Below are 13677 nucleotides of genomic sequence, written 5' to 3' on the forward strand. Positions count from 1 at the left end.
TCCCTGAAAGAATAATTGTGGATGTGCGTTTAACATTCCACAGTTCCTTCTGCTTAGAGTATACTTTTCCCAGAGCTCCACATGGCTTGATCTCTCACTTCCTTTGATTCTTTTCTCAAAAGGTCACCTCTAGCAAGAAGCCTGTCTTGACCAACCTATTTTTTTTGTCTTTTTCTATTGACCACTCTTTTTAAAATTGCAGTCCCCACCCCTAGCCCTTTTTTTTCCCCCTTGCCCTTTTGACTCCCTCATCTTTCTTTTTTTTTTTTTTGGTTTTTTTTTTTAAATTAAATCTTTATTGTTCAGATTATTACATTAGTTACTCTTTTTTCCCACCATAAGTCCCCTCGACCCGGTTCCCACCCCACCCTCCGCCCTCAACCCCCCTCCCCCACTGTCCTCATCCATAGGTGCACGATTATTGTCCAATCTCTTCCCTCACCCCCACATCCCCCCCCAAGAATAGTCAGTTCATTCCCTTTCTATGTCCCTGATTCTATTACAATCACCAGTTCATACTGTTCATCAGATTATTTATTCACTTGATTTTTAGATTCACTTGTTGATAGATGTGTATTTGTTGTTCATAGTTTGTATCTTTACCTTTTTCTTCTTCTTCCTCTTCTTAAAGGATACCTTTCAGCATTTCATATAATACTGGTTTGGTGGTGATGAACTCCTTTAGCTTTTTCTTATCTGTGAAGCTCTTTATCTGGCCTTCACTTCTGAATGATAGCTTTGCTGGATAAAGTAGTCTTGGTTGTAGGTTCTTGGTATTCATCACTTTGAATATTTCTTGCCACTCCCTTCTGGCCTGCAAAGTTTCTGTTGAGAAATCAGCTGAGAGTCGTATGGGTACTCCCTTGTAGGTAACTGATTTTCTTTCTCTTGCTGCTTTTAGGATTCTCCCTTTGTCTTTTTTTTTTTTAAATTTTTATATATATTTTATTGATTTTTTTACAGAGAGGAAGGGAGAGAGATAGAGAGTTGGAAACATCAATCAGCTGCCTCCTGCACATCTCCTACTGGGGATGTGCCTACAACCCAGGTACATGCCCTTAACTGGAATCGAACCTGGGACCTTTCAGTCCGCAGGCCGACGCTCTATCCACTGAGCCAAACCGGTTTCGGCTCCCTTTGTCTTTTGCTCTTGGCATTTTAATGATGATGTGTCTTGGTGTGGTCCTCTTTGGATTCCTTTTGTTTGGGGTTCTCTGCGCTTCCTGGACTTGGAAGTCTATTTTTTTCACCAGGTAGGAGAAGTTTTCTGTCATTATTTCTTCAAATAGGTTTTCAATATCTTGCTCTCTCTCTTCTTCAGGCACCCCTATAATTCTGATGTTGGTACGCTTCTAGCTGTCCCAGAGGCTCCTTACACTTACACTATCTTCGTATTTTTGGATTCTTTTTTCATTTTGCTTTTCCGGATGGGTGTTTTTTGCTTCTTCGCATTTCAAATCTTTGACTTGATTCTTGCACTCCTCTGGTCTGCTGTTGGGAGTCTGTATAATATTCTTTATTTCAGTCAGTGTATGCTTAATTTCTAGTTGGTTCTTTATCACAACATTGAGGGTCTCATTAGATTTCTTGAGGATCTCACTACATTTATCGGCGGTCTCACCAGTCTTCTTGAAGATCTCACTACATTTATCGGCTGTCTCACCAGTCTTTTCGAGGGCCTTATTAAGTTTATTGGCGGCTTCTAGACAGTTTTTTAAAGACCTTAAAAGTGTGGTTTTGAACTCTATATCCAACAGTTTGCTTTCCTTCAATTCTGTCATTTGTGTCCTGTTTCTTTGTCTCGGCATTTTTTATGCTTCGCTGTGTCGATAGAGTTCCTTTCTGTGCTAAGTGTCCCAATTACCTGAGGTAGGCACTCTTGGTGCACCCCCTTGTGGGCTTTGTGCACAGTCTTGTTGTAGTTAAGCCTTGATTGTTGTAGGTATCACTGGGAGGAATTGACCTCCAGGCCAATTGGCTGTGAGAATCAGCTGTGTCTGCAGTGGGAGAGCTTCTGTGCTGGAGACACCCCTCTGGGGCTAGACTTGCTTTGATGGGGCTTTGGTGCTCACTGAGTCTGCCCCCTGAGCGTGTCTTTTATGGTTCCACGGAGCTGCAAACTGGATGGTCCCACGCTGACCTCTGGGCTTCCTGGCTCCTGGATCTCTAGGGAGGTGCTAAAGAATCTAGCCTTTGCCTGAGGCTATCCAGCAAAAGTCTCCCTGCAGAGCTTGGGCGGGGCGGGTCCCACGGGATCAACAGGACAGGGTTAGCAATTATGGCTGCTCTCCATCTTGCCTTCAGAGGCTCGGCTTCTCAGTGTCCCAGTAATCGCTGCAAGCCCCTCGGAGAGAAAGCTGCCCTAGGGTTCTGAGCGATGCCAGACAGTCCCGCTTCTCCCGTTTGAGTCTGGGTCCCTGGAGACTCGCCCGGAACTGGAGCTCAGAGCCTGACACTCCCTCCCGATTGAAAATGACAACCACACCCTCAGCCTCCAGCCCGCTCTGCATGCACTCTGCACCTTAGTATTTTACTTCAGCACTGCGCCTCCTCTGAGTCTCGGTATGCTTTCTCTTTCCTCCTAGTTGTAGAATTTCCACTCAGCCAGCCTTCCTGTGGTTCTGGATGATGTCCGTTCCATCTTTTAGTTGTATTTCTGAAGTGGTTGTTCGAGGCAACAAACTCCGGTGTTTACCTATGCCGCCATCTTGGTTTCTCTTTGACTCCCTCATCTTGCCCCATTTTTCCCATCAGATTTATGTTCTAACATCCTACATAATCCTACCCTTTTTAAATGCTTTTTGTCTGTTTTCCCATTAGAATATAAACTTCTCCAGGGTAGGAATTATTTATATATACATATATACCTATATATATTTATTTATATATACATATATACTTGTATATATTTATTTATATATACATATATACTTGTATATATTTATTTATATATACATGTATACTTGTATATATTTATTTATATGTACATATATACTTATATAAATTTACATATTTATATTATTTATATATACATATATAATTATTTTATATATATTTCATAGAGGAAAGGAGAGTGAGAAAGAGACAGAAACATCAATGATAGAGAGAATCATTGATTGGCTGCTTCCTGCACGCCTTCTACTGAGGATCAGGCCAGCAACTCTGGCATGTGCCCTAACCGGGAATTGAACCTTGACCTCCTGGTTCATATGTTGATGCTCAGCCACAGAGCCATGCCAGCCAGGTTCCAAGTCAGAAAGAAATTTTGCTCCCTTTTGTTCCCTGCTATAGCCCAGCATGCAGCCTAGTACCTGTCACACAGTAGAGGCTCATGACGTGTTTCTTAAGCCAATTCCTTCTCATTGCCCTGTTGCAGAGGTATTACCAGAAACAGAGAAAGCACTCCTGTTGTATTAAGGTGTCTATCCCCCTGAAGTCACAGGCACATAAGGTACCCAGTAAATGATAATTTACCCAATGGCACTGGAGTCACATAGACACAGGTTCAACTCCAGGGGCTGCTGCTAATTGGCCACATGTTTATCAGCAAGTGGTTAGCTCTTCCGGGGGTCTAATTAGTGTGACACACACAAACATTCCGCCCTATGATCCTGCTGTATGGAGGACCAGAGTTCTCTTTCTTTCCATTTATACTCCCCACTGTCCTTTCTCTCCTACAGAGGGAACCTACAAACAGGAATCAGATCACATCCCTCCTCTGCTCAGAACCCTCTTACTTCCCATTTCCCTTAGAGCCAAAGTCCTCCCTGCATCCGACAAGGCCCTTCAGGACTTGTCCTCACCGCCTCCTGCCCTCCTCCTCTGTCACTCTTTGGTTTCTGGCCACAATGGTCTTGTCACCAGACCTGTCACTCCCACGCCAGTCTCGGGGCCTTTTCATCTGTCATTCCTTCTGCCTGCACCACTCTCCCCTGAATGTCTTCATGGCTCACTCCCTCATCTCCTTAAAGGCCACCTTCTCAGCTGACACTGGGTCTAAAATCACTGCTCCCTTCCTACCTTACTTTCTGCTGCCTTCCCAGGTGTCATCTGTTTCCGGAACGTTCACCATATACTAACAGACGACACCGAGTTCTTATTTTCCTGACGCTTGTCTGTCTCCCCCACCGGAACGTCAGCTCCTAGCTGACAGGGTTCTTTGTTTCTCTCACTGCTGGACTCCATTGCTAAGAAGGGCACCCAGTAAGTTCTCCATACACAGTAATTGAACAAATTGGATGTAGAGAAAGCACTTTGCACAGGGCTCTGCACCTCCCCCCCCCCCCCCCCCCCGCCCGCGGCAGCACATTGATTTTTGAGCCTTTCATGAAAGAGAAATAGTGACCTTGAGACCTGCATACTGCAAGGCTCAAAGTTTGGCCATTTTGGCCTGAGCCTTGGTGGAGGTCAAAGGTCAACATGTCCAGCTCACGGCTGTGGATCAAAGGCTCAACGGCAGGTAGCCTCTGCCTCCAGTATCAGCCTCGTGACTCTGCTGGCCACAAGCATGATAGCAATTTAGGGAAGACACATCATAAACTGCAGGGCCCCCCAACATCTGGTCTTTCCTAGGCCCCCCTCCCCAATCACTGTGCAAAGGTTTTCACAAAGGCCAGAGGCCAAGGCTGCAATATTGGGGGCAGCCCTGAGGAGATGCAGAGCATGGGTGCAGGCTTGATGGGGGGATCTGACCTACTGAGGGGAGCTGTCTAAAGTGCCCCCTCACCACCTGCCAGAACATCTGCTGTGTGTTTGCAGCTCAGTTTGTGGGTAACTGCCAAGGCCTGGAGGAGGAGTCTCCCATTGAGTCACCCCTCCACCCCCAGGATGGGCCTGATTTGCATAGTCATTTCCATGCCATTTTAGTTACCTTCAGTTTAACCGCAATAGGAATTTGGAGAAAAGAAAGAAAGAAAAAAAAAAAGGCACTGAACCAGCACTCCAGTCAGGTCTTGGCAGAAACTCAGACCCTCCTCAGGGCTTGAAACCCTGGGGAGGGCACATGGGCTCATTGGGTCTCAATTTCCTCCTCTGTAAAATGAGGTGTAATTGACCTGACCTCCCATGGTGTGTGCCCACCTTGAGCCTCTGTACCCTCAGACACCCACTTCCCCCGCCAACCCTGTCCCATGGCTAGGGGCTGACCCCTGCACACAACATTTCCCTTGTCCACTGGTTTCTGCCCAGATTTTGCCAATGGCAGGCACTGAGGGTAGATTGGAAGGCAGGAGGATAGGAGAAGCCAGAATATTTCTTCCCAACGGCTCTTGGCAACATCTCCCACTGGATAAGGCCTGCCTAAGTTCTCATTTCCTTTTTTTTAAAATATATTTTTATTGATTTCAGAGAAGAAGGGAGAGGGAGAGAGATGGAAACATCAATGATGAGAGAGATTCATTGATTGGCTGCCTCCTGTACACCCCCGACTGGAGATCGAGCCCAAAACCTGGACATGTGCCCTGACCGGGAATTGAACCATCACCTCCTGGTTCATAGGTCGACGCTCAGCCACTGAGCCACACTGGTCAGGCCCTATGTGCTAATTTCTAATCTCACCCTGTTTACACTTCGGTTTCGTATCTATGTAACCAACCCCTGTATTAAATCCCCTCTGTTTGAAATATTTCTATTTTTCTGATGTAAGGCAGCTGTGAGGGATTTTATTTGTTTTTGTTTTAAGATACAATTTAGAGACAATAAAGTCTCCCCTTATCAGTGTACAGTTCTGCAAGTTTCCACAAACATATATCGTCATGTAACCACCACCACAATCAAGACATAAAATGGTTCCATTACCAAAAACTTTCCCCCTTCTGTAGTCAAGTCCTCCCTAACCCCCAGCCCTGCCAGTTACTGGTCTGTTCATAGTCCCTATAGTTTGCCCTTTTCTAGAATGTCATAGAAATGGAATCATACAGCCTGCAGCCTTTGGTGTATGGCTGCTTTCTCTCCTTATGATGCATTTGAGATCCATCCACGTTGTTATTTATAACTGGCTCCATCCTTTTGGAACTGGCGGTTCCAAATATATTCCTGAGTGACCTGTGTAAGGAGGGACTGCAGTGTGTCTACATTCCCTAGTTGGGGCAGCTGCTGTGATGTTTGTTTGTTTTTTAATCCTCACTGGAAAGTATCTCTTCCATTGATTTTTTTTTTTTTTTTTTTTTTTTTTTTTTTTTAGAGACAGTGGAGGAAGGGAGGAGAGGGAGAGAGAGAAAAACATCGATACAACAGAGACTATTACCTTCTCCACATGCCCTGACTGAGCTATGGATTGAATCTGCAACCAAGGTACATGACCTAGACTGGGAATTGAACCCGAGACCCTTCTGCGGGCTGGTCCTCTAACCATTGAGCAAAACTGCCAGGGCTGCCGTGAGATTTTCATGAGCCAATATTTGCAAAATGTTTAGGACAGTAACAGGCACCGTAAAAATGTGTCAGCCATTACTTTTATGCTGGTGGCGGCGGGGCGGGGGGGTGGGGGGTGGGGGAGGGGGGAGACGGGACGGGGAAGAGGGGGTGGTCCTGAGAAGTGGGCCTCAGGTGTCCCCCTCCCCCTAACGGCTTGCCTCTCTGGTCCCTTGTCCGGAAGACAGAGCCCACCCTTCCCAGGCTGGAAGGGCCAAGACTGCATCTGGTGCAGACGTGGCAGGAACTCAGCCCATCCCTGAAGCTGAAAGTGGGCCCCAAGCCCATGGATGGAGGAAGCGTCTGCCAAGATCAGCATCTGGAAAGCTTCTCTGCAGCTGGGGCCCCTTCCCCCAGTGCCGGGGTGATGATGAGAAAGTTGGGACCTGTCTCAGACACTTCTTTTTATGCAGTTTCTCCTGCCAAAAGCGGAGAGCTGGGGGTGGGGTGACAGTAGAGACCCAGAGAGGCTTGAAGACAGGCCTGGGCCCCCTCGATCCGGGGGAGTTCAAAGAATCAGAGATCAGAGGGTTTCCCTCACCTGGATCACAGAGAAGAACATCCTATCTCACCACCGACCCATGTGGTCCTGAGTAGTAACCATCATCCTTCTGTCCCAACCCTCTGGGACAGGGCAGGGGGTCGCTGCATCAGGACTGGGGATAAACAAATTCAAATCCTCCCACTGCTGTGTACCTCAGCTTCTTCATCTTTATTTTTATTTTTTTTGCGGGGCAACTAGGTTTTTGTTTGTTTGTTTGTTTTAGCTTCTTCATCTTTAAATTGGGGTGAGAAGGAAAAGGCAAAACTGTGGAGACAGTAACACGATCAGGGGTGCCCCGGCCAGTGCGGCTCAGTGGATTGGGCATCACCCAGTGCACCAAAAGGTTGCCGGTTCTATTCCTGGTCAGATCACATGCCTGGGTTTGGGGCTCGATCCCGGGAGGGGGCATGTAGAAGGCAGCCTATGGATGTTCCCCTCTCACATTGATGTTTCTCTTTCTTTCTCCCTCTCCCTTCCTCTCTCTCTCTTCTTCTCTCTCTAAAAATCAATAAACTATTCTTAAAAAAAAAAGAAAAAAAGACCAGGGGTTGGGGGTAGGGAGGGATGAATAGGCAAAGCACGGAGAATCTTTAGGGGAGGGAAACCATTCTGTATGCGTACAAGTCACTATATGTTTCATCAAACCCACAGGAGGTGCAACACCGAGAGCAAACCACAGTGTAAATTCTGAATTTGGGGTGCTAATGGTGTATCAGTGTAGGCTCATCAATGATAACCAAAGCACCTCTGTGGCGCCATGTTGATAGAGGGGGAGGCTTTGCATGCCTGAGGGCAGGGGGCGGGGGTATATGAGAAATCGCTGTACTTTCCGCTTGGTTTTGCTGTGAACCTAAAACGGTCCTAAAAATAAAGCCGATTTAAAACAATAGGATGATGATAATATTCCCCACCTCCTAGGATTGGGAGGGTTCAGAGTTGCACTCAGAATAGTCTGTGTCACGTGAGCTTTAGCCATTGTCAGCCTCCCTATCATCAGTGGAGGCTGCTCCGAGGCGCTTCACCTCTAGTTTCCCTTCCTGGTAGCTCCCCAAGAGGAGGGTCATTTCCTCCTTCGTCCGCTGTTCTCTCTTAGGAGCCCCCTTAGAGCAGCTTCCCCTGTGCCCCCATCTCCCCCACCCCGGCCGATCTCAGGAAATCCAGGCCTCCCGTGTTTTCCAGTTCTCCAGCCGTTCCCTCAGCTGACCCTGCGGAGACCTGGTGTTGCCCCAGAAGTGGGCGGTGGGAGGGCTGAGAAGAGGGGACGGAAGTTGCTTATGGGTGTATCTCTGTGTCTCTGAGGATATCACCTTTGTCTAGTAGCCATGGTCTCTCTAACAGACGCCAGATATGTCTGTGGCCTTGACATCATCCCCACCCCCAGGTCCCTGGGGGGATGGCAAACTGCTGAGCCAGCCCAGGCAAGTGTGTGGGGGGGTCACTTCCTCCCCAGCCTTCAGGTCCCCACAAAGAGCTGAGATTTCCGCTCTGATAGCTCCCCGTCGAGAAGAGACCCAGTTTGCTCTCTGCCTTGTCCCCTGTGTGTTGAACACCTGGCTTCGAGCAGTTGCTCAGGCAAGACATTTCCCTTGGGAGAGGACTCAGTGGGGTTTTGCTGAGGTGTCAGTGGACCCCAAGATCTGGCCCTGAAATGAGTGGACGCTGAAATCTGGTTCAGGAAAAGGAGCAAAGTCACGGTCTCTTTCCTTATCTCCACATCAAAGCCGTGTTACGCTGCTAGAACTGTCTGGCTTCTTCACTGTCTCCTCCATCAGACTGTCAGGTCTGGGCGGCAGAGACCCAGGAGGCATCACCAGAACCTGCACAGAGCATTATATGAATATACTAGAGGCCTGGACACAAACTTCGTGCACTGGGGGGGGTGGGGGGGTGTCCCTTAGCCCAGCCTTCATCCTCTCCAATCTGGGACCCCTCGGGGGATGTCCGACTGATGGCTTAGGCCCACTCCCTGCTTCTGGCATTGGGCGCCAGATGTTGAGTGTGTTTCCTTCCACGACTCGCATGGAGTAGGGTTCGGTATCTGAAAGAGGAGCCACACAGCAAATGAGAGAAAAAGACACGAGATAATTTTGCAATATTGGGGGACCAGGCGGCAAGTCCCGAAGGACTTCTCCTCGTGCTCAGGCCTCACCAAGCTTTTATTCATCTGGGATGCACCCATAGCATAGCCCTAGGCAGGTGACCCCCTGCAACAGGCAGACTAGCCCATCAGCAAGGATTTACATAATAATAAATGGGGGAGTAGTTTCAGCTACCACTGTCTGGACAAACAGAGGTGGCGCCTAGCTCCAACCTTTGGGAGGGCTTCAAAGGCACCCAGCCTTCGGGGGGTTCTCTGTCTATGCTTATCAGATAGTGAAGGCAATAAACAGTTTCCCACATGGCTGAGCAGAACTCCCTCTGTGGGAGCACACTGACCACCAGGGGGCAGCTCCTGCACTGAGCGTCTTCCCCCTGGTGGTCAGTGCGCGTCATAGCAACCAGTCATTCTGCTGTTCGGTCGATTTGCATATTAGCCTTTTATTATATAGGATATGCTGCACACATATATATAGCATTAATATAATCTTTATGCATTCCTTTGTTAATCATGTAAACATGTTTATTTTTTAAATACTTTTAAAAACTATCCTCACCTGAGGATAAGTTTATTGATTTTAGAGAGAGGGGAAAGGAGAGAGAGAGAAACATTGATGTGAGAAACATCAAATCGGGGATGTGTTGCCTCTCGTACTTGCCCTAAACAGCAGGTGATTGAACCTGCAACCCAGGTACATACATGCCCTTGACTAATAATCAAACCCAAGACCCTTCGGTTCTTGGACTGGTGCTCTAACCACTGAGAAAATGGGGCCCGGGCAACATGTTTATTTTTTTTTAATTGTTTAAAAATATGTTTTTATTGGGTGGGTGGGTGGGTGGGAAGAAATAACCCAAGAACTTTATATATATGTATATATATATATATATATATATATATATATATATATATATATATTATTGATTTTTTTACAGAGAGGAAGGGAGAGGAATAGAGAGTTAGAAACATCAATGAGAGAGAAACATCGATCAGCCGCCTCCTGCACACCCCCCACTGGGGATGTGCCCACAACCAAGGTACATGCCCTTGACTGGAATCGAACCTGGGACCCTTGAGTCCACAGGCTGATGCTCTATCCACTGAGCCAAACCGGTTAGGGCCAACTAAGAACTTGTATGCATATATGTATAACCCATGGACACAGACAATAGAGTGGTGAAAGCCTAGGGTGGGGGCAGGCTAGAAGAGTCAATGGGGGGAAATGGAGGACATATGTAATAGTTACAACAATAAAGATTTTTTTAAAAAGAACTTGCACTTATAGTGTAAAAAAAAGCTGTTTTTATTGATTTCAGAGAGGAAAGGAGAGGGAGAGAGAAATAGAAACATCAATGATGAAAGAGAATAATTGATCGGTGGCCTCCTGCACGCCCCCACACTGGGGATCAAGCCTGCAACCTGGGCATGTGCCCTGACTGGGAATCGAACCGTGACCTTCTGCTTTATAGTTCAATGCTTAACCACTGAGCCATGCTGGCCGGGCAACACGTTTATTCTTAATATAAATTTGTTAGTATTGATAAGTTGAATAATAATATCGATATCTTTATTAACAGTGCTTTGTATATTTATATTGATTATGATTATTATTACAGGAATGATTTTTACAACTAAACGTCTGGTGATTTGTTACCTTTTATTTAATTTTTATGTCTTTGTAAATTTTTTGAATTGGTAATATGAACTAAAAATTTCAGACAGTCTTACAGGGCACAGGATGAAAAGTTTGACACCCTCTCACCTATCCTCCTGCCCCCCGCTCAGTTCCCCTCCGAGGTTAACCGCTGTGACGGGTGTCTTGTGCCTTCTCCCAGAGAGGCAAATGTGTGAGTATTTATACAGCCCTTGTAAATACACCCAGAAGTTCAGGCAAACAATGCAAACTGTTCTGCATTGTGCTTTTTTTCAAGTTAACACGTTGAAGACAATTTCACTCAGTACAAACAAGACTACTCCATTTTAATTTTGTAATGAGCATGAATGGGTCCATTTTTTAAATATATTTTTTTATATTGCATCAATGACGAGAGAGAATCTTTGATGGGCTGCCTCCTGCACGCCCCCTACTGGGGATGGAGCCCGCAACCCAGGCATGTGCCCTCGACAGAAATCGATCCTGGGACCCTTCAGTTTGCAGGCTGATGCTCTATCCACTGAGCCAACCCGGTTAGGGCTTAATGGGTCCATTTTAATTTCCTTTTTCATCATTTTGCTTTTCAATACCCTTTATGAAGGTATCAAGCAGTTTAGTTTTTTTTTTGTTTCATTAATTTCAGCTGTATTGACATAAAAAAATTATACGGTATTTAAAGCACACATCATAGTGATTTGATATACGTATACATTCTGAAAGAGTTCTCCCATTGATTTCATTAATACATCTATCACCTCACTTGTTTATCTGTTTTTGTGAGGTGTTGTGTGTGTGTGTGTGTGTGTGTGTGAACATTTAAGTTCTACTCACAGCACATTTCAATATCATACAATATTATCAACTATAGTCACCATGTTTCACATTCGATTCTCAGACCTTATTTCATCTTACTGCTGAAAGTTTGTAGCCTTTTACCAACCTCTCCCCATTTCCCTCACCCCAGCCCCTGGCAGCCACTTTCCTACTCTCCGTTTCTGTGAGTTTGACTTTCTTTTTTTAGATTCCATATACAAGTGACATCATGCACTATCTGTCTTTCCCTGTGACTTTTTTCACTTGGCATAATGCCCTCAAGGTCCACTCATGTTGTTGCAAATGACAGGACTCCCTACTTTTTTTTTTTTTTAAATATATTTTATTGATTTTTTACAGAGAGGAAGGGAGAGAGATAGAGAGTTGGAAACATCGATGGGAGAGAAACATCGATCAGCTGCCTCCTGCACATCTCCCACTGGGGATGTGCCCGCAACCCAGGCACACGCCCTTGACCGGAATCGAACCTGGGATCCTTCAGTCCGCAGGCTGACGCTCTATCCACTGAGCCAAACCGGTTTCGGCAGGACTCCCTACTTTTAAGGCTAGATAATATTCCATTATATATATTTTTTATATATGAAATTATAAATGGAACATTATATATATGAAAAACACATATCACTTTTTCTGCTTTGTTGTTGTTGTTGTTGTTGTTGTTAATCCTCACCTGAGGACATTTTTCCATTGATTGTTAGGGAGAGTGGAAGAGAGAAGGAAAGACTGAGAGAAACATTGATGTAAGAGAAACACATCCATGGGTTGCCTCCTGCATGAACCCCAACCGGGGCCTGGGCCGGGGAGGAGCCTGCAACCAAGGTAAATGCCCTTGACTGAATCAAACCTGGGACCCTTTGGTCTGCAGGCCAACGCTCTATCCACTGAGCCAAACCGGCCAGGGCTCACATTTTCTCTATCCGGCCATCCACCGAGGGACACTTAGGTTGTTTCCATGTCTTGGCTATTGTGAATAATGCTGCAATACATGTGGGAGTGGAGATACCCTTTTTCGTAATATTGTTGCTGTTGTTTTTTGAAGCACCTACCTTCTCCCTTCTTTTTATTGCACTGTTTGGGTATCAAACAGTTTTAATTTTTTAAAAAATATGTTTTTTTTAATGTATTTTTTAGAGAGAGGAAGGGAGAGGGAGAAAGGAGAGGGAGAAGGGAGAGAGAGAAACATACATGAGCGAGAAACAATTGGCTGCCTCCTCCACGCCCTCTACTGGGGATCAAGCCTGAAACCCAGGGCCTGTGCCCTGACAGGGAATCTAACCGGCAACTTCTTGGTGCATAGGATAATGTTCAACCAACTGAGCCACACCAGCTGGGCAAGCAGGCTTAATTTTTAATTTAATTTATTGTTGGAATATTTAAACATGTTACAATAACGTGCACGTTACAACAGCCAAAAGGTACAAAGGATGCATAGAGTGGAACCGCCTCCTCCCCCAGGACATTTACCAGTTTCTTCTTGCAATATTCTGGATATTCTGCACACATCAGGTAGAACATCAGCCGCACGGGGCCGGGAGTTTTGCCTGTTTTGTACCCTGATTTGTCTCTATCCTTTAGAACAGTGTCTGGCACCCACCAGATGTTTAGTGTATTTGGTAAATAAACATATAAGCAGGTTACTTATGCATGTTCACAACTAGTGCAGGCTGAATGGGGAAAAGAGGGGGACACTCATGGACCAGATAGAGGATGGGCCCCAAGTTGGAAGGCAGGGTACAACTTGGACCTGGCAGCGAGGGCGGGGCAGCCATGGGCAACAGCAGGTAGGCTGTGGGTTGCGTCTTCTAGGGGACAGGAGGCAGCGCCGAATTCTGGGAGCCTATCAAGGCAAAAATCAGCTCTGTATTCGGGACAGTGCGCGGCACACGGTAGGAACTTGATTATTTTTTAAATGAACACACAGTAGGCGCTTCGTGGCTCCTTGTTGAGTCAAGGGGAGCCCGTGCTCTCCTCCAATTCCAGGGTCCCAGGGATGGGCCAGAATAAATCCGTACTTGCAGACAGCTGTTTCAGGTTCAGGCCACCTGGCCAGGAGGGACATAAAGTCACGGGGCCGAGTGACGTCAAGCTCCAGCCGGTTCTCACGGGAGGACCTGGGAGGGGCAGGGCCCGGGGGAA

Source organism: Myotis nattereri (genome assembly GCF_964212035.1).
Source record: "Myotis nattereri genome assembly, chromosome: 5".
Taxonomy (NCBI): Eukaryota; Metazoa; Chordata; class Mammalia; order Chiroptera; family Vespertilionidae; genus Myotis; species Myotis nattereri.